This window comes from Pseudophryne corroboree, chromosome 4 (genome assembly GCF_028390025.1).
Source record: "Pseudophryne corroboree isolate aPseCor3 chromosome 4, aPseCor3.hap2, whole genome shotgun sequence".
NCBI classification, from domain to species: Eukaryota; Metazoa; Chordata; class Amphibia; order Anura; family Myobatrachidae; genus Pseudophryne; species Pseudophryne corroboree.
This window is the reverse complement of record NC_086447.1, coordinates 52,894,474-52,915,576: the sequence shown is the minus strand read 5'-3', so window position 1 is coordinate 52,915,576 and position 21,103 is coordinate 52,894,474.

The window sequence follows — 21,103 nt, the reverse complement described above, 5'->3', positions numbered from 1 at the left end:
TATATTTGTTTTATATTTATTTATTCATTTTTATATCTCATATGATGCTATTTATTCATTATCCCTATTTTATTCAACTATGTATATTTTATGTTTATTTGATTTCATTGGTGATTCAGTGGTTATAAGTATCCGATTCTTGCTACATGCACTGGTATATGGAAAACGAAACTGAAAACTATATAACACTATATCCGGCATGTATAGAGAAAGGTCTCTCTGTAAAACGTATTATGGAAGTGACGTCAATGAGGATGTTTCACTACCTGTAAGGGCAGACCTAGTCCGCCTTTGCTAAGTGCGGGAGGAAGTGACGCGGACGTGACCGAGAAGGTCCGCGTCACTTCCGGTAAACGAGTGACACGGTCGAGACCGGGACGGTCCGCGTCACTTCCGGCTGACGTATAACACACAATGCGGTGCTTCTAAGCACTGCATGTGTGTAACAAACTAGGAATAGCTATCCACTGATCCACCAATGTTCATTAGTATAAAAGGGATGTATAAAGATTGATTAAGGTATGCCGAAGCAACTTCCGGTTCCGGAAATGACGTGAACCGGAAGTGATCACATTGTTTGACATACAACAGCTATAAATATGTGTATACTGCTTGAGATTACATTCTCCTGAGGAAGCCTGATGGGCGAAACGCGTTGAGATTGAGAGACCTGACTGAACAACCTACCTACCTACCTACCTACCTGTATCAATTAAGCTAAGCTTTTTATATTTTATTTCTATGTATTAAAAATTATTTTCATTTTTTAATACAAGGTAGTCTGCCATTGTGTTATACGGACCGACGTTGGGTCGACCGGATAGAGGTTTATCTGACACGTGGTGTTAAAGAATTTATTTGGTACGCGTGATTTATAGGGGTGGGACCCCCAGACGAAATATATAAGATGCTACACTATATGGCGATGTTTTATGTCTCCTGATATATAGGTGAAGAACACTTATTGGATAAGGAATCGATAGGCCCTAACACAAGTTGCTATCTGGTACGGACCTTTCCATTTGATGTATTTGCAATACACTATTAACAAAGTTACTGCACCATAAGGCGCTTGTTCTTCTCTCCTAGTACCATAGAAATCCCAAAACTGAGTATACCCGGGTCATTTACTGACGAACTGAGCTGCCGCCAGGAAGTCTGGAGTGTGCCCATAGGATTTAGATGATCCTACCAATTTACTGAGGACTGCGACAGTTTTGAGATTTTTAAACAACTAATGACTGACCCTTAGAGGGGATTCCCGAATGTCGGATAAGCGCACTGATCTATAAAAACATTTGTCTATATATATATATATATATATATATAATATTATATATATGATTATGTATGTGTGTGTGTAAATTTACCAAGGTGGGAGTTTTGTAGAACTGGTGATGTTGCTGATAGCAACCAATCAGATTCTTAACATTTATCCAGCTGCTTCTAGAAGATAATAGATAGAATCAGAATGGTTGCTATTGGCAACATCACAAATAAAAAAAAAAACTCCCACGTTAGTACATTTACCCCCAAGTCAGAATTTCCTGCGAAATAGATCTTGAAATACATATATATATATATATCTCCTATATAATAGCCCTATTCTGTGACCTTGTGATTCATTTGCTAACGCTGGGCGGAGTCACAACAGTGGGCGGAGTTATTCAAATGAGTCACAGAGATCTGGCCAAATCTACAGGAGACTAGGAGCAGAAGCAGATAGCATGGACATTGGGCATGTCACAGACAGGGCTGCATACCTCCCAGCTTTCTGCAGGAGCTTTCTCCAGGCAGAAGGAGGGAAACACTTGGCGAAAAGGGGGCGTGGCTTCACGGGAGGGTCCCCGTTTTCGTCAGTAAGGGGGCATGCCCAGCGCTCTGTGAGCTGCTGGCATGCCCCCAGGGGCTGATTATGAGTCCGGGGGGCCCAGGGCACTTGGGACAGGGGAGCCCTATCTCATTGCTGTGCCTGCTGGGGGTTGGGGGCGTGGCCTAATCGCGGCCCGCGCGACCACGCCCCCTTATGCAAATTCCGATTTTTGTTTTTATATTTTTTATGGGATTTTGGCCCCTCAGCTAGGGCTAAATCCAGAGGAGGTGGTCGCTCCCCCCTACACACCCGCACAGGGAGAAGAAAGCAGGGAGACTGCTGCCTCCCTGCAACACCACAGACCTGCCAATATGCAGCAGCGTGTGCTGACTGTAGCACAATGCTGCCGCTGTTGCTGGCAGGACGGGGGGAGCTTCTGAGCTGGGACAGAGCTACTCCAGCCGGGGGGGCCTCTAAAACTGTGGGGCCAACGGTACGTATCCCCCCCCCCCTTAATCCGGCTCTGCTGCTGGAACCCCCCCATTAATCCGTACCCCCTGATGCCCCCTCTCCCTCTGTCTCCACTATTCACCGCTGCTCTGCTGAGCAGAACAGCGAGTACAGGAGCTTTCCAACTGCCCCCCCCCCCCCACCGCCGGACACTGCGACCCGCGGGTGGGACAGCGGGACAGACCCCAAAAAATGGGACTGTCCCGCAAAAATCGGGACATTTGGGAGGTATGGGGGTGTGTGAGGGGTATGTCATACAGACAGACGGGCACCAGCTCACTGTGTGCTTGACCCTCCCACATCGGCATACTCAGCAGGGTCTCTCTGGTGCGGAGGAGCGTCACTTTCTGACACACTCCACGCTTCTTAGCTGCAGTTTAGTGAGGCACCTGCCGCTGTGCAGGTTCCATACTGCCTCTGTTATCTCCAGCCCCGGCAACCCCACCGCTAGCTGCAGCGCTGGCACCCGCAGTGGAGTGCGCCCAGCTCATTCACACACTTTAGCTGGCGGGTAGCGCTGCAGAAATCCGAGCTGCTTGCAGGCTCTGACCCACTCCTCCCTCCAGCCGCAGCGTCTCCTGGGAGCTAACCAGTCACTCCCAGTCTCCCCTTACCACAGTGCCCGGAAGCCGTGAGGTCCGCGCCACGTGCATGCTATGACCCCCTCCTCCCTCCAGCCGCAGCATCTCCTGGGGGCTAACCAGTCATTTCCAGTCTCACCTTACCACAGTGCCCGGCAGCTGCGCGAGGTCTGCGGTGTGTGACTGAGGAGGGGGGGGAGGGATGCGGACTGGCAGAGAAAGCAGGACTCCAGCCTGAGAGAGTCAGCCATGCCAAGTCTCCAGCAGCAGCAGATCCCAACAGGTTGGAATGGAACAGCAGCAGCCAGCAGCAGTGACTCCGGTAAGACACATCTGTCTGTCACCACTGTTTTGTCCCTAATACCAATCTCTCCCGTGCCCTGTGTTCTGTCATGTCCCTGGCCTTGCCCTGCCACCCTTATTCTGGCCCTTTCACCCTTATCCTGGCCCTGTCACCCTTATGCTGGCCCTGTTACCCCTATCCTGGCCCTGTCACCCCTGTGCTTGCCCTGTGAACCCTATACTGGCCCCGTCACCCCTGTCCTGGTCCTGCCGCCCCTACCCTGGCCCTGTCACCCCTATCCTGTCCCTATCATTTCTGTCCTGGCCCTGTCACCCCTGTCCTGGCCCCGTCACCCCTGTCCTGGCCCCGTCACCCCTGTCCTGGCCCCGTCACCCCTATCCTGGCACCGTCACCCCTGTCCTGGCCCCGTCAACCCTGTACTGACCCTGTCACCCCTGTCCTGGCCCTGTTACTGCATACCCTCCAACTACCTTTTATGGCATGTACAGTACCCGCAGCGCCTCCAGACCTCTCCCCAATGCACCACACCTCCGCACCTTCCCCTCCACCACATGCGGCACTCCACCCCTCCCCCACATGCTGTGCCTCCAGACCCCCTACACCACCCGTGGCTCCCACTCCTCCACTCCTTCACCACCCACAGCACCTCCAGGCCCCTTCCACATTCACCCCCCTTATACGTCTCCCCCCACACCTGCCCCCCTCCACCCGCAGCATCTGCAGACACCCTCCTCCATCAGCGGTCCCCCCCTCACCCACCCCTCCCCCACCAATGGCACCCCTGCACCTGCCCCTCCACCAGCTGCAGCACCTCCGGACCTCCTTTCCCATCCGCCGCAACACCCGTACCTGCCCCTACCCTACCCATGGTGCCTGCGGTCCCCTACCCAACCCCCGGCACACCCGTCCCTTCCCATCCCACAGCACCTCCGGAACCCTTCACCCATCCACAACATCCCCACACCTGCCCCTCTCCCACCCGTGGCACCCCTGCCCCTCCCCCACCTGCGGTGCCTCCGGACCCCTCCCCCATCTGCATCCCCCACTCCTCTGCCCCTCCCCCACGCGCAGCACCTCCCGAACCTTCCCCATCCGGGCCCCACCCCCACTTCTGCCTCCCCTCCACCCGCAGCATCTACAGACACCATCCGCAGTCCCCCCCGCACCCGCTACATTCTGTACATCGTGCCCTGCAGGTGCTGTTCACGCCGTCGCAAGGGGCTGCGCCTCCTTCACCATCGCACGCCCTTTCATTGTGCAATATTTAACCACTAACAAAGGAATGCAGGTAATACTCCATATAATACAAATATTAAACCCCAGAAAGGCATGCAAGGGTTAAGGGGGCGTAGCCCCTTGCGACGGTGTGAAGAGCGCCCGTAGGGCGCGATGAAGCACCTAGTGTATATATATATATATATATATATGTATATATCTGTTTGCATTTGGGGTATGCAATAGATGCATATTTTTTTATATATATATACTGTATATATATATATATATATATATATATATTATTGCAAGATAATGCCGCGCCACTTGTGATACCAATAGACCCCACAGATTTAATAAACACTCCCAGTTATTTGGGTGTCAGCTGCCCTCTAAAGAAACGGCAATGGTAGGTTGCCGCAAATCAAAATAGGAATACCGGATAGGGGTTCTTAGCGAACTGAGGTGTTTATGTGTCGCTGAATATAATAACTATATATTAAAAATATATATAAAAAATTGTATAAATAATATAAAAATTTATTTCACAATACTAGGAATGAGTTTAAAATACAAAAATAGTTAAATGAATAAAAGTTCTTTACATGGAATATCGTTCTCTAAAAATTAGTGATGTGCACCAGACATTTTTTGGGTTTTGTGTTTTGGTTTTGGATTCGGTTCCGCGGCCGTGTTTTGGATTCGGACGCGTTTTGGCAAAACCTCCCTGAAATTTTTTTGTCGGATTCGGGTGTGTTTTGGATTCGGGTGTTTTTTAACAAAAAACCCTCAAAAACAGCTTAAATCATAGAATTTGGAGGTCATTTTGATCCCATAGTATTATTAACCTCAATAACCATAATTTCCACTCATTTTCAGTCTTTTCTGAACACCTCACACCTCACAATATTATTTTTAATCCTAAAATTTGCACCGAGGTCACTGGATGACTAAGCTAAGCGACCCAAGTGGCCGACACAAACACCTGGCCCATCTAGGAGTGGCACTGCAGTGTCAGACAGGATGGCACTTCAAAAAAATAGTCCCCAAACAGCACATGATGCAAAGAAAAAAGAAGGTGCACCAAGGTCGCTGGATGGCTAAGCTAAGCGACACAAGTGGCCGACACAAACACCTGGCCCATCTAGGAGTGGCACTGTAGTGTCAGGCAGGATGGCACTTCAAAAAAATAAAAATAGTCCCCAAACAGCACATGATGCAAAGAAAAATGAAAGAAAAAAGAGGTGCAAGATGGAATTGTCCTTGGGCCCTCCCACCCATCCTTATGTTGTATAAACAGGACATGCACACTTTAACAAACCCATCATTTCAGCGACAGGGTCTGCCACACAACTGTGACTGAAATGACTGGTTGGTTTAGGCTCCCACCAAAAAAGAAGCAATCAATCTCTCCTTGCACAAACTGGCTCTACAGAGGCAAGATGTCCACCTCCTCCTCATCGTCCGATTCCTCACCCCTTTCACTGTGTACATCCCCCTCCTCACAGATTATTAATTCGTCCCCACTGGAATCCACCATCTCAGGTCCCTGTGTACTTTCTGGAGGCAATTGCTGGTGAATGTCTCCACGGAGGAATTGATTATAATTAATTTTGATGAACATCATCTTCTCCACATTTTCTGGAAGTAACCTCGTACGCCAATTGCTGACAAGGTGAGTGGCTGCACTAAACACTCTTTCGGAGTACACACTGGAGGGTGGGCAACTTAGGTAAAATAAAGCCAGTTTCTGCAAGGGCCTCCAAATTGCCTCTTTTTCCTGCCAGTATACGTACGGACTGTCTGACGTGCCTACTTGGATGCGGTCACTCATATAATCCTCCACCATTCTTTCAATGGTGAGAGAATCATATGCAGTGACAGTAGACGACATGTCAATAATCGTTGGCAGGTCCTTCAGTCCGGACCAGATGTCAGCACTCGCTCCAGACTGCCCTGCATCACCGCCAGCGGGTGGGCTCGGAATTCTTAGCCTTTCCCTCGCAGCCCCAGTTGCGGGAGAATGTGAAGGAGGAGCTGTTGACGGGTCACAAGTCCCACATGCCTAGCGGAATCGCTCTGTTTTAGCTCCTCCTTCAATGTCTCCAGCTTCTTCTGCAAAAGCCTGATGAGGGGAATGACCTGACTCAGGCTGGCAGTGTCTGAACTGACTTCACGTGTGACAAGTTCAAAGGTTTGCAGAACCTTGCACAACGTTGAAATCATTCTCCACTGCGCTTGAGTCAGGTGCATTCCCCCTCCTTTGCCTATATCGTAGGCAGATCTATAGGCTTGAATGGCCTTTTGCTGCTCCTCCATCCTCTGAAGCATATAGAGGGTTGAATTCCACCTCGTTACCACCTCTTGCTTCAGATGATGGCAGGGCAGGTTCAGAACTGTTTGCTGGTGCTCCAGTCTTCGGCACGCGGTGGCTGAATGCCGAAAGTGGCCCGCAATTCTTCGGGCCACCGACAGCATCTCTTGCACGCCCCTGTCGTTTTTTAAATAATTCTGCACCACCAAATTCAATGTATGTGCAAAACATGGGACGTGCTGGAATTTGCCCAGATGTAATGCACGCACAATATTGCTGGCGTTATCCGATGTCACAAATCCCCAGGAGAGTCCATTTGGGGTAAGCCATTCTGCGATGATGTTCCTCAGTTTCCGTAAGAGGTTGTCAGCTGTGTGCCTCTTCTGTAAAGCGGTGATACAAAGCGTAGCCTACCTAGGAACGAGTTGGCGTTTGCGAGATGCTGCTACTGCTGCCGCCGCTGCTGTTCTTGCTGCGGGAGGCAATACATCTATCCAGTGGGCTGTCACAGTCATATAGTCCTGAGTCTGCCCTGATCCACTTGTCCACATGTCCGTGGTTAAGTGGACATTGGGTACAACTGCATTTTTTTAGGACACTGGTGACTCTTTTTCTGAGGTCTGTGTACATTTTCGGTATCGCCTGCCTAGAGAAATGGAACCTAGATGGTATTTGGTACCAGGGACACAGTACCTAAATCAAGTCTGTAGTTGCCTGTGAATTAACGGTGGATAACGGAAACACGTTTCTCACCGCCCAGGCTGCCAAGGCATGAGTTATCCGCTTTGCAGCAGGATGACTGCTGTGATATTTCATCTTCCTCGCAAAGGACTGTTGGACAGTCAATTGCTTACTGGAAGTAGTACAAGTGGTCTTCCGACTTCCCCTCATCCAAAGTTTTTGAACTTGTCACTGACTTATGATGAATGCGCTGCAGGTGACGTATAAGGGAGGATGTTCCGAGGTGGTTAACGTCCTTACCCCTACTTATTACAGCTTGACAAAGGCAACACACGGCTTGACACCTGTTGTCCGTATTTGTGTTAAAATAATTCCACACCGAAGAGGTGATTTTTTTTGTAATTTGACCAGGCATGTCAATGGCCATATTCGTCCCACGGACAACAGGTGTCTCCCCGGGTGCCTGACTTAAACAAACCACCTCACCATCAGAATCCTCCTTGTCAATTTCCTCCTCAGCGCCAGCAACACCAATATCCTCATCCTGGTGTACTTCAACAGTGACATCTTCAATTTGACTATCAGGAACTGGACTGCGGGTGCTCCTTCCAGCACTTGCAGGGGGTGTGCAAATGGTGGAAGGCGCCACCTCTTCCCGTCCAGTGTTGGGAAGGTCAGGCATCGCAGCCGACACAATTTGACTCTCCTTGGGGATTTGTGATTTAGAAGAACGCACAGTTCTTTGCTGTGCTTTTGCCAGCTTAAGTCTTTTCCTTTTTCTAGCGAGAGGATGAGTGCTTCCATCCTCATGTGAAGCTGAACCACTAGCCATGAACATAGGCCAGGGCCTCAGCCGTTCCTTGCCACTCCGTGTCGTAAATGGCATATATTACAGCTTGACAAAGGCAACACACGGCTTGACACCTGTTGTCCGCATTTGTGTTGAAATAATTCCACACCGAAGAGCTGATTTTTTTTGTATTTTGACCAGGCATGTCAATGGCCATATTCGTCCCACGGACAACAGGTGTCTCCCCGGGTGCCTGACTTAAACAAACCACCTCACCATCAGAATCCTCCTTGTTAATTTCCTCCCCAGCGCCAGCAACACCCATATCCTCATCCTGGTGTACTTCAACAGTGACATCTTCAATTTGACTATCAGGAACTGGACTGCGGGTGCTCCTTCCAGCACTTGCAGGGGGCGTGCAAATGGTGGAATGCGCAAACTCTTCCCGTCCAGTGTTGGGAAGGTCAGGCATCGCAACCGACACAATTGGACTCTCCTTGGGGATTTGTGATTTAGAAGAACGCACAGTTCTTTGCTGTGCTTTTGCCAGCTTAAGTCTTTTCTTTTTTCTAGCGAGAGGATGAGTGCTTCCATCCTCATGTGAAGCTGAACCACTAGCCATGAACATAGGCCAGGGCCTCAGCCGTTCCTTGCCACTCCGTGTCGTAAATGGCATATTGGCAAGTTTACGCTTCTCCTCAGACTCTTTTAATTTTGATTTTTGGGTCATTTTACGGAACTTTTGTTTTTTGGAATTTACATGCTCTCTACTATGACATTGGGCATCAGCCTTGGCAGACGACATTGATGGCATTTCATCGTCTCGGCCATGACTAGTGGCAGCAGCTTCAGCACGAGGTGGAAGTCGATCTTGATCTTTCCCTATTTTACCCTCCACATTTTTGTTCTCCATTTTTTAATGTGTGGAATTATATGCCAGTATCAATAGCAATGGCCTACTACTATGTATACTGCGCACAACTGAAATGCACCACAGGTATGGATGGATAGTATACTTGACAGGCACAGAGGTAGGTAGAGCAGTGGCAGGCCTACTGTACCGTACTGCTATATATTATATACTGGTGGTCAGCAAACTGTGCAAACTGAAATGCACCACAGGTATGGATGGATAGTATACTTGACGACACAGAGGTAGGTAGAGCAGTGGCCTACTGTACCGTACTGCTATATATTATATACTGGTGGTCAGCAAACTGTGCAAAACTGAAATGCACCACAGGTATGGATGGATAGTATACTTGACGACACAGAGGTAGGTAGAGCAGTGGCCTACTGTACCGTACTGCTATATATTATATACTGGTGGTCAGCAAACTGTGCAAAACTGAAATGCACCACAGGTATGGATGGATAGTATACTTGACGACACAGAGGTAGGTAGAGCAGTGGCCTTCTGTACCGTACTCCTATATATTATATACTGGTGGTCAGCCACGTCCTCTCACTATCATTTCCAATGCACGAGTGAAAAATGGCGGCGACGCGCGGCTCCTTATATAGAATCCGAATCTCACGAGAATCCGACAGCGGGATGATGACGTTCGGCCGCGCTCGGGTTAACCGAGCAATACGGGAGAATCCGAGTATGCCTCGGACCCGTGTAAAATGGGTGAAGATCGGGGGGGTTCGGATTCAGAGGAACCGAACCCGCTCATCACTACTAAAAATTACTATTTTTTAAGAACAAATGGAAACACATCAAATTCTCAGATAAAGTGCAGATTGCATGTGCAAATAAACTACAAACATGTAGGATTAAGAGTCTTAACTGATATAGCAGGAGGTCTCTGGGTGAAGGGCCTTATATATATCTCCTTATTGCTATGCAGAAGTCATAGGGGTATATGCAATTCCGGGCGAATTGCTGCTTTTTTTTCGCCTGTTTTTAAATTCGACACAATTCGACCATCGAATTCCGGCCGGCGGGTGCCGGAATTCAACATATTCAATAAAAAACGGATTCGACAGTCCCGCTGTCGAAAAACGGACCAATTGACGGATGTGTGCGTCCTGGATTCGACTTTTTGGATGGCACAAAAATGGTTAAAAAACCCTGAAAAATATTGCGTGGGGTCCCCCCTCCTAAGCATAACCAGCCTCGGGCTCTTTGAGCCAGTCCTAGTTTTAAAAATATGGGGGGAAAATTGACAGGGGATCCCCCGTATTTTTAGAACCAGCACCGGGCTCTGCGTCCGGTCCTGGTGCAAAAAATACGGGGGACAAAAAGTGTAGGGGTCCCCCGTATTTTTTGAACCAGCACTGGGCTCCACTAGCTGGAGAGATAATGCCACAGCCGGGGGACATTTTTATACCGGTCCCTGCCGCCGTGGCATTAAATCCCCAACTAGTCACCCCTGGCCTGGGTACCCTGGAGGAGTGGGGACCCCTTAAATCAAGGGGTCCCCCCTCCAGCCACCCAAGGGCCAGGGATGAAGCCTGAGGCTGTCCCCCCCCCCCCCATCCATGGGCTGCGGATGGGAGGCTGATAGCCTTGTGTAAAATCAAAGAATATTGTTTTTTGCAGAAGAACTACAAGTCCCAGCAAGCCTCCCCCGCAAGCTGGTACTTGGAGAACCACAAGTACCAGCATGCAGGGGTAAAACGGGCCCGCTGGTACCTGTAGTTCTACTGCAAAAAAAATACCCAAATAAAAACAGGACACACACACCGTGAAAGTACAACTTTATTACATACATGCCGACACACACATACTTACCTATGTTCACACGCCGACTGTGTCCACGTCTCCAAGAATCCGGAGTACCTGAAAATAAAATTATACTCACCTAAATCCAGTGCGTTTTCTTTTTTTGCCAAGTACGTGGATTACAAAAAAAGAACAGGACACACTGGATTTAGGTGAGTATAATTTTATTTTCAGGTACCCCGGATTCGTCGACATACTTGGAGACGTGGACACAGGGACCGGTATAAAAGTGTCCCCCGGCTGTGGCATTATCTCTCCAGCTAGTGGAGCCCGGTGCTGGTTCAAAAAATACGGGGGACCCCTACGCATTTTGTCCCCCGTATTTTTTGCACTAGGATCGGACGCAGAGCCCGGTGCTAGTTCTAAAAATACAGGGGATCCCCAGTCAATTTCCCCCCCGTATTTTTACAACCAGGACCGGCTCAAAGAGCCCGAGGCTGGTTATGCTTAGGAGGGGGGACCCCACGCATTTTTTTTCATGATTTTAACCCATTCCCACTAGAGATGAGCGGGTTCGGTTCCTCGTAATCCGAACCCCCACGAACTTCAGCCTTTTTACACGGGTCCGAGGCAGACTCGGATCTTCCCGCCTTGCTCGGTGAACCCGAGCGCGCCCGAACGTCATCATCCCGCTGTCGGATTCTCGCGAGGCTCGGATTCTATCGCGAGACTCGGATTCTATATAAGGAGCCGCGCGTCGCCGCCATTTTCACACGTGCATTGAGATTGATAGGGAGAGGACGTGGCTGGCGTCCTCTCCGTGTAGAATAGATTAGAGAGACACTTGATTTACTACTTGGGGAGCATTAGGAGTACTCAGTACAGTGCAGAGTTTTGCTGATTGTGACCAGTGACCACCAGTTTTATTTATAATCCGTTCTCTGCCTGAAAAAAAAACGATACACAGTCACATACCATATCTGTGCTCAGCCTCAGTGTGCTGCATGATATCATCTATGTATATCTGACTGTGCTGAGTGCTCACTGCTCACACAGCTGAATTGTGGGGGAGACTGGGGTGCAGTTAATAGCAGGAGTACAGTGCACACTTTTGCTGCCAGTGTGACTGACCAGTGACCACCAGTATATTGTCTGCCTGAAAAAGTTAAACAAACACTCCTGTGGTGTTTTTTTTTTTATTCTATAAACGCATTCTGCTGACAGTGTCCAGCAGGTCCGTCATTCATTATATTATATAAATATTTACCTGCAGTAGTGTTATATTTTTTTTGTTCATCTCTATCATCTTTATCATCTCTATATTAGCAGACGCAGTACGGTAGTCCACGGCTGTGGCTACCTCTGTGTCGTCAGTGCTCGTCCATAATTGTATACCTACCTGTGGTGGTTTTTTTTTTTCTATCTTCTTCATACTAGTAGTTTAGGAGTCTGCTGACAGTGTCCAGCAGGTCCGTCATTATATTATATATACCTGCAGTAGTGATATATATATATATTTTATATCATTATCATCTCTATACTAGCAGACGCAGTACGGTAGTCCACGGCTGTAGCTACCTCTGTGTCGTCAGTGCTCGTCCATAATTGTATACCTACCTGTGGTGGGGTTTTTTTTTCTATCTTCATACTAGTAGTTTAGGAGTCTGCTGACAGTGTCCAGCAGGTCCGTCATTATATTATATATACCTGCAGTAGTGATATATATATTTTTTTTATATCATTATCATCTCTATACTAGCAGACGCAGTACGGTAGTCCACGGCTGTAGCTACCTCTGTGTCGTCAGTGCTCGTCCATAATTGTATACCTACCTGTGGTGGGTTTTTTTTTTCTATCTTCTTCATACTAGTAGTTTAGGAGTCTGCTGACAGTGTCCAGCAGGTCCGTCATTATATTATATATACCTGCAGTAGTGATATATATATATTTTTTATATCATTATCATCTCTATACTAGCAGACGCAGTACGGTAGTCCACGGCTGTAGCTACCTCTGTGTCGTCAGTGCTCGTCCATAATTGTATACCTACCTGTGGTGGGGTTTTTTTTTCTATCTTCTTCATACTAGTAGTTTAGGAGTCTGCTGACAGTGTCCAGCAGGTCCGTCATTATATTATATATACCTGCAGTAGTGATATATATATTTTTTATATCATTATCATCTCTATACTAGCAGACGCAGTACGGTAGTCCACGCTGTAGCTACCTCTGTGTCGTCAGTCACTCGTCATCCATAAGTATACTAGTATCCATCCATCTCCATTGTTTATCTGAGGTGCCTTTTAGTTGTGCCTATTAAAATATGGAGAACAAAAATGTTGAGGTTCCAAAAATAGGGAAAGATGAAGATCCACTTCCACCTCGTGCTGAAGCTGCTGCCACTAGTCATGGCCGAGACGATGAAATTCCATCAACGTCGTCTGCCAAGGCCGATGCCCAATGTCATAGTACAGAGCATGTAAAATCCAAAACACAAAAGATCAGTAAAAAAAGGACTCAAAAATCTAAAATAAAATCGTCGGAGAAGCGTAAACTTGCCAATATGCCATTTACCACACGGAGTGGCAAGGAACGGCTGAGGCCCTGGCCTATGTTCATGGCTAGTGGTTCAGCTTCACATGAGGATGGAAGCACTCAGCCTCTCGCTAGAAAAATGAAAAGACTTAAGCTGGCAAAAGCACAGCAAAGAACTGTGCGTTCTTCGAAATCACAAATCCACAAGGAGAGTCCAATTGTGTCGGTTGCGATGCCTGACCTTCCCAACACTGGACGTGAAGAGCATGCGCCTTCCACCATTTGCACGCCCCCTGCAAGTGCTGGAAGGAGCACCCGCAGTCCAGTTCCTGATAGTCAGATTGAAGATGTCAGTGTTGAAGTACACCAGGATGAGGAGGATATGGGTGTTGCTGGCGCTGGGGAGGAAATTGACAAGGAGGATTCTGATGGTGAGGTGGTTTGTTTAAGTCAGGCACCCGGGGAGACACCTGTTGTCCGTGGGAGGAATATGGCCGTTGACATGCCTGGTGAAAATACCAAAAAAATCAGCTCTTCGGTGTGGAAGTATTTCAACAGAAATGCGGACAACAGGTGTCAAGCCGTGTGTTGCCTTTGTCAAGCTGTAATAAGTAGGGGTAAGGACGTTAACCACCTCGGAACATCCTCCCTTATACGTCACCTGCAGCGCATTCATCATAAGTCAGTGACAAGTTCAAAAACTTTGGGCGACAGCGGAAGCAGTCCACTGACCAGTAAATCCCTTCCTCTTGTAACCAAGCTCACGCAAACCACCCCACCAACTCCCTCAGTGTCAATTTCCTCCTTCCCCAGGAATGCCAATAGTCCTGCAGGCCATGTCACTGGCAATTCTGACGAGTCCTCTCCTGCCTGGGATTCCTCCGATGCATCCTTGCGTGTAACGCCTACTGCTGCTGGCGCTGCTGTTGTTGCTGCTGGGAGTCGATGGTCATCCCAGAGGGGAAGTCGTAAGACCACTATTACTACTTCCACCAAGCAATTGACTGTCCAACAGTCCTTTGCGAGGAAGATGAAATATCATAGCAGTCATCCTGCTGCAAAGCGGATAACTGAGGCATTGGCATCCTGGGCGGTGAGAAACGTGGTTCCGGTATCCATCATTACTGCAGAGCCAACTATAGACTTGTTTGAGGTACTGTATCCCCGGTACCAAATACCATCTAGGTTCCATTTCTCTAGGCAGGCGATACCGAAAATGTACACAGACCTCAGAAAAAGACTCACCAGTGTCCTAAAAAATGCAGTTGTACCCAATGTCCACTTAACCACGGACATGTGGACAAGTGGAGCAGGGCAGACTCAGGACTATATGACTGTGACAGCCCACTGGGTAGATGTATTGACTCCCGCCGCAAGAACAGCAGCGGCGGCACCAGTAGCAGCATCTCGCAAACGCCAACTCTTTCCTAGGCAGGCTACACTTTGTATCACCGCTTTCCAGAATACGCACACAGCTGAAAACCTCTTATGGCAACTGAGGAAGATCATCGCAGAATGGCTTACCCCAATTGGACTCTCCTGTGGATTTGTGGCATCGGACAACGCCAGCAATATTGTGTGTGCATTAAATATGGGCAAATTCCAGCACGTCCCATGTTTTGCACATACCTTGAATTTGGTGGTGCAGAATTATTTAAAAAACGAGAGGGGCGTGCAAGAGATGCTGTCGGTGGCCAGAAGAATTGCGGGACACTTTTGGCGTACAGGCACCACGTACAGAAGACTGGAGCACCACCAAAAACGCCTGAACCTGCCCTGCCATCATCTGAAGCAAGAAGTGGTAACGAGGTGGAATTCAACCCTCTATATGCTTCAGAGGTTGGAGGAGCAGCAAAAGGCCATTCAAGCCTATACAACTGACCACGATATAGGAGGTGGAATGCACCTGTCTCAAGCGCAGTGGAGAATGATTTCAACGTTGTGCAAGGTTCTGCAACCTTTTGAACTTGCCACACGTGAAGTCAGTTCAGACACTGCCAGCCTGAGTCAGGTCATTCCCCTCATCAGGCTTTTGCAGAAGAAGCTGGAGACATTGAAGGAGGAGCTAACACTGAGCGATTCCGCTAGGCATGTGGGACTTGTGGATGGAGCCCTTAATTCGCTTAACAAGGATTCACGGGTGGTCAATCTGTTGAAATCAGAGCACTACATTTTGGCCACCGTGCTCGATCCTAGATTTAAAACCTACGTTGTATCTCTCTTTCCGGCAGACACAAGTCTGCAGGGGTTCAAAGAACTGCTGGTGAGAAAATTGTCAAGTCAAGCGGAACGCGACCTGTCAACATCTCCTCCTTCACATTCTCCCGCAACTGGGGGTGCGAGGAAAAGGCTCAGAATTCCGAGCCCACCCGCTGGCGGTGATGCAGGGCAGTCTGGAGCGACTGCTGATGCTGACATCTGGTCCGGACTGAAGGACCTGACAACGATTACGGACATGTCGTCTACTGTCACTGCATATGATTCTCTCCCCATTGAAAGAATGGTGGAGGATTATATGAGTGACCGCATCCAAGTAGGCACGTCAGACAGTCCGTACGTATACTGGCAGGAAAAAGAGGCAATTTGGAGGCCCTTGCACAAACTGGCTTTATTCTACCTAAGTTGCCCTCCCACAAGTGTGTACTCCGAAAGAGTGTTTAGTGCCGCCGCTCACCTTGTCAGCAATCGGCGTACGAGGTTACTTCCAGAAAATGTGGAGAAGATGATGTTCATTAAAATGAATTATAATCAATTCCTCCATGGAGACATTCACCAGCAGCAATTGCCTCCACAAAGTACACAGGGAGCTGTGATGGTGGATTCCAGTGGGGACGAATTGATAATCTGTGAGGAGGGGGATGTACACGGTGATGAATTGGAGGATGATGATGAGGTGGACATCTTGCCTCTGTAGAGCCAGTTTGTGCAAGGAGAGATTAATTGCTTCTTTTTTGGTGGGGGTCCAAACCAACCCGTCATTTCAGTCACAGTCGTGTGGCAGACCCTGTCACTGAAATGATGGGTTGGTTAAAGTGTGCATGTCCTATTTATACAACATAAAGGTGGGTGGGAGGGCCCAAGGACAATTCCATCTTGCACCTCTTTTTTCTTTCATTTTTCTTTGCGTCATGTGCTGTTTGGGGAGTGTTTTTTGGAAGGGCCATCCTGCGTGACACTGCAGTGCCACTCCTAGATGGGCCAGGTGTTTGTGTCGGCCACTAGGGTCGCTTATCTTAGTCACACAGCTACCTCATTGCGCCTCTTTTTTTTCTTTTTTGCGTCATGTGCTGTTTGGGGAGTGTTTTTTGGAAGGGCCATCCTGCGTGACACTGCAGTGCCACTCCTAGATGGGCCAGGTGTTTGTGTCGGCCACTAGGGTCACTTATCTTAGTCACACAGCTACCTCATTGCGCCTCTTTTTTTTCTTCTTTGCGTCATGTGCTGTTTGGGGAGTATTTTTTGGAAGGGCCATCCGGCCTGACACTGCAGTGCCACTCCTAGATGGGCCAGGTGTTTGTGTCGGCCATTAGGGTCGCTTAGCTTACTCACACAACTACCTCATTGCGCCTCTTTTTTTCTTTGCGTCATGTGCTGTTTGGGGAGTGTTTTTTGGAAGGGCCATCCTGCGTGACACTGCAGTGCCACTCCTAGATGGGCCAGGTGTTTGTGTCGGCCACTTGGGTCGCTGAGCTTAGTCACACAGCTACCTCATTGCGCCTCTTTTTTTCTTTGCGTCATGTGCTGTTTGGGGAGTGTTTTTTGGAAGGGCCATCCTGCGTGACACTGCAGTGACACTCCTAGATGGGCCAGGTGTTTGTGTCGGCCACTTGGGTCGCTGAGCTTAGTCATCCAGCGACCTCAGTGCAAATTTTAGGACTAAAAATAATATTGTGAGGTGTTCAGAATAGACTGAAAATGAGTGGAAATTATAGTTATTGAGGTTAATAATACTTTGGGATCAAAATGACCCCCAAATTCTATGATTTAAGCTGTTTTTTATGGTTTTTTGAAAAAAACACCCGAATCCAAAACACACCCGAATCCGACAAAAAAAATTCGGAGAGGCTTTGCCAAAACGCGTTCGAACCCAAAACACGGCCACGGAACCGAACCCAAAACCAAAACACAAAACCCGAAAAATTTCCGGTGCACATCTCTAATTCCCACCCCTTCCCACTGAAAACCATGCTCTCTCAATTTTAGTCAGTTAAAAAATATATATTATTTAAAAAAATCTCCTATATAATAGCCCTGTGACTATGTGCCTGGGTTTCTAACGCTGGGCGTGGCTAGGAGCTCTCATTGGGTTAGTGGCAGGTCTATCACAGCCAGCCCACAGCTGATTGGGCGAGAACGCCCTCCCACACAGATTACATCCAATGGGAGGCTCTGCCCTTTGCCTGCTGTGTTTTCACAGAGCAGGATTAGCAATGGGACTGATGGAGCTGCAGCTCCAGCCCCACACCCCAAAATAGTCCCACTGCATCTGCAGCAACATACCCTCCAACAATTTACACATAAACATTGATGCAAATTCGAAAATGGGGCGTGACCACGAGTACGCCGGCGTGGCCACGCATCTTTTCCTATACTTTCAATGGAAGCTTGGAGAGTCAAAAATCAGTACAGACCATAAAAAAAAGGGACTGTACCTGCCAAAAAGGTGCAGCTGGAGGGTATGCCACTGCATCTGCAGCAAGTCTCTGCGCTGTAGATAGGGGGAAAACAATCCTTTTACTGCAGCGTCCTATGTCCTGCTGCCAGTCCACCTGCCCCCTCCAGCATCAACAATCCCCACTCCCTAGCCGCGCCGCAGGTGGAACAAAAGCTGCTGCGGCCACCGGCATAGATGTGTATGAAAGCGGCGCAGCTGAAGACTTTCATAGCCCTCCCTGCGCCGCATACTCTCTGAGCCCCGGAGCCTGCTCTGCGTGTGATGTCACAGAAGTGCCTCCCCACCACAGCCGCGCCCAGATTCCCAGAGGCCCTGACTCCGCAACACAGCACCTGGCCTGCCGGCCTGGAAGCCCCGAGATGGTTAACGTAGCGGATAGAGAGGGTGATATAATGGAGGGTAATGTATGGACGCTGAATCAATGTAAAAGGTGACAGTGCTGTGCAGTGCAGTGGGTGTGCAGTCTGGGCCGGTGCTAGAGTGTTCGGCGCCCCCCTGCAAACTATAAATTTGCACCCTTGCATACTTTACAAACGCACAGCGCACATAATGACCCCTGTAGTAGAGAGTGACACTTACACACGTAACGCCCCCTGTACCAGAGACGCTTACACATGTAATGCCCCCTGAACCAGTGACGCTTACACATGTAATGCCCCCTGAACCAGTGACGCTTACACAAGTAACACCCCCTGTAGCAGTGACAATTACACACGTAATGCCCCCTGTAGCAGTGACGATTACACACGTAACGCCCTCTGTACCAGTGCCGCTTACACACATAACGCCCCCTGTACCAGTGCCGCTTACACACATAACGCCCCCTGTACCAGTGACGCTTACACAAGTAACACCCCCTGTAGCAGTGACAATTACACACGTAATGCCCCCTGTAGCAGTGACGATTACACACGTAACGCCCTCTGTACCAGTGCCGCTTACACACATAACGCCCCCTGTACCAGTGCCGCTTACACACATAACGCCCCCTGTACCAGTGACGCTTACACAAGTAACACCCCCTGTAGCAGTGACAATTACACACGTAATGCCCCCTGTAGCAGTGACGATTACACACATAACGCCCCCTGTACCAGTGATGCTTACACCATACCTCCCAACTTTGTTGTCATCCAAGGAGGGACAATTCTGCGTGCCGAAGGCGCGCGCCCGATTTTAGGGGGGGTGGCCTAATGGAAAGGGGCGTGGCCTCGCGGCAAGTGTCGCGATCGCAAGCCATGCCCCCATTTTCGTCATTATGGGGGCATGAACAGCGCTGTGAGAGCTGCTGGTCATGCCCCCTCTCCCTCCCTGCCGTGAATAGACGCTGTGCGCATGCGCACAGCATCTATTCACCGCTGCTCTGCTCAGAGCAGCGAGTGACAGGGGGGCATCTCCCAACTGCCCCCCCACCCGCGGGACACTGCGACCCGCGGGTGGGACAGCGGGACAGACCGTGAAAAACGGGACTGTCCCGCCGAAATCGGGACAGTTGGGAGGTATGCTTACACACGTAACGCCATCTGTACCAGTGACGCTTATACACGTAACGCCCCCTGTACCAGTGACGCTTACACACGTAACACCCCCTATACCAGTGACGCTTACACACGTAATGCCACCTCTCCCAGTACCGTTTACACACATACATTACACACATACACAGTCACACATATATACAGTATACACAGACACTGTATATATACACACACACTCACTCTCTTTCCAGACACTTATCTAATGAAGTCTGGCTGGCCGAAGCTGTAGCAGATCATCCTCCTGCTGCAGCATGGTCCCGTGTAGCTCCGCCCACTCTCCCCTCCCGGCCACTGAATGTCACACAGGGGAGGGGGGAGAGGAGGTTTTGTGCTGCCGGCGCCGAGAGGGAGAGGAGGCTTTGTGCTGTCGGCGCCGAGGGGGAGAAAAGGTTTTGTGCTTCTGGCGCCGCTGCATGTGTGTAGTGTCACTGACACTGCACAGCACTCTCACCTTTTACATTGATTCAGCCAGTCACACAGTTCTGCCAGCCAGTCACTATTGTTAGTGCTGGTGTCCCAACGCGCCGCATTACAGGGAAGTAGACGCACTACATAAACTACAGCTCCCAGCAGCTCTTAGCGCCGAAGCATTCCGCCCCTTAGGGCTGCTGGGAGCTGTAGTTTATTGCGTACATCTTCTTCCCTGTAATGCGGCACATTGGGACACCGGCACGAACAATAGTGACTGGCTGCTGTGCGAGTCTCTGGGAGAGCCGCTGCCAAAAGGAGAACAGCAGCTTAGATGCTGACAGGAGGAGAAGCAGGATAAGCATTACCCGCCTCTCCGCCACTCGCAGTACCTCCGGGTCCCATCCGCGGCACCCCCACACACACCCTCCAGCGCCCGCGATAGCTCCGGACCCCCTCCCACACCCTCAGCGACCCCGCACCTCCCACCACATCCACCCCTCTCCCACCCGAGGCAACCCCGCAACTGCTCCTCCCCCACCCGCAGCGCCTCCGGACCACCACCCGCGGCACCCATGCACCCTCCCCCACCTGCGGCACCACCGCAAACCGCCCCCTCCCCCGTGGCACCCCAGGATCCCATCCGCCTCTTCATCGCACCCCCTACTCCCCCAACCAAAGTACCTACTAGGTGATTCACCAGGCCCTGTGTGCGCTGTTCACGCCTTTGCAAGGGGCTTCCACCCCTTAACCATTGCACGCCCTTTGTCCGTGCAATATTTAACCACTCACACAATTATGATTGGAGGTAATAATCCATATAATAAAAATATTGCATGCCACAAGGGTGTGCAAGGGTTAACGGGGTGTAGCCCCTTACGAAAGTGTGAAGAGCGCCTGTAGGGCGCGATGAATCACCTAGTATATAAATAATAGTTGTAAATCCTAATAGACAAACCAAGTACCTAATCCCTTCTAATATAAATAGATATGCTATTATCAATAAAAAAAAACACTAAAAAAAACATGTTTTACATTTTTTTATTAGATTCCGCCAGCAAAGTGAGGC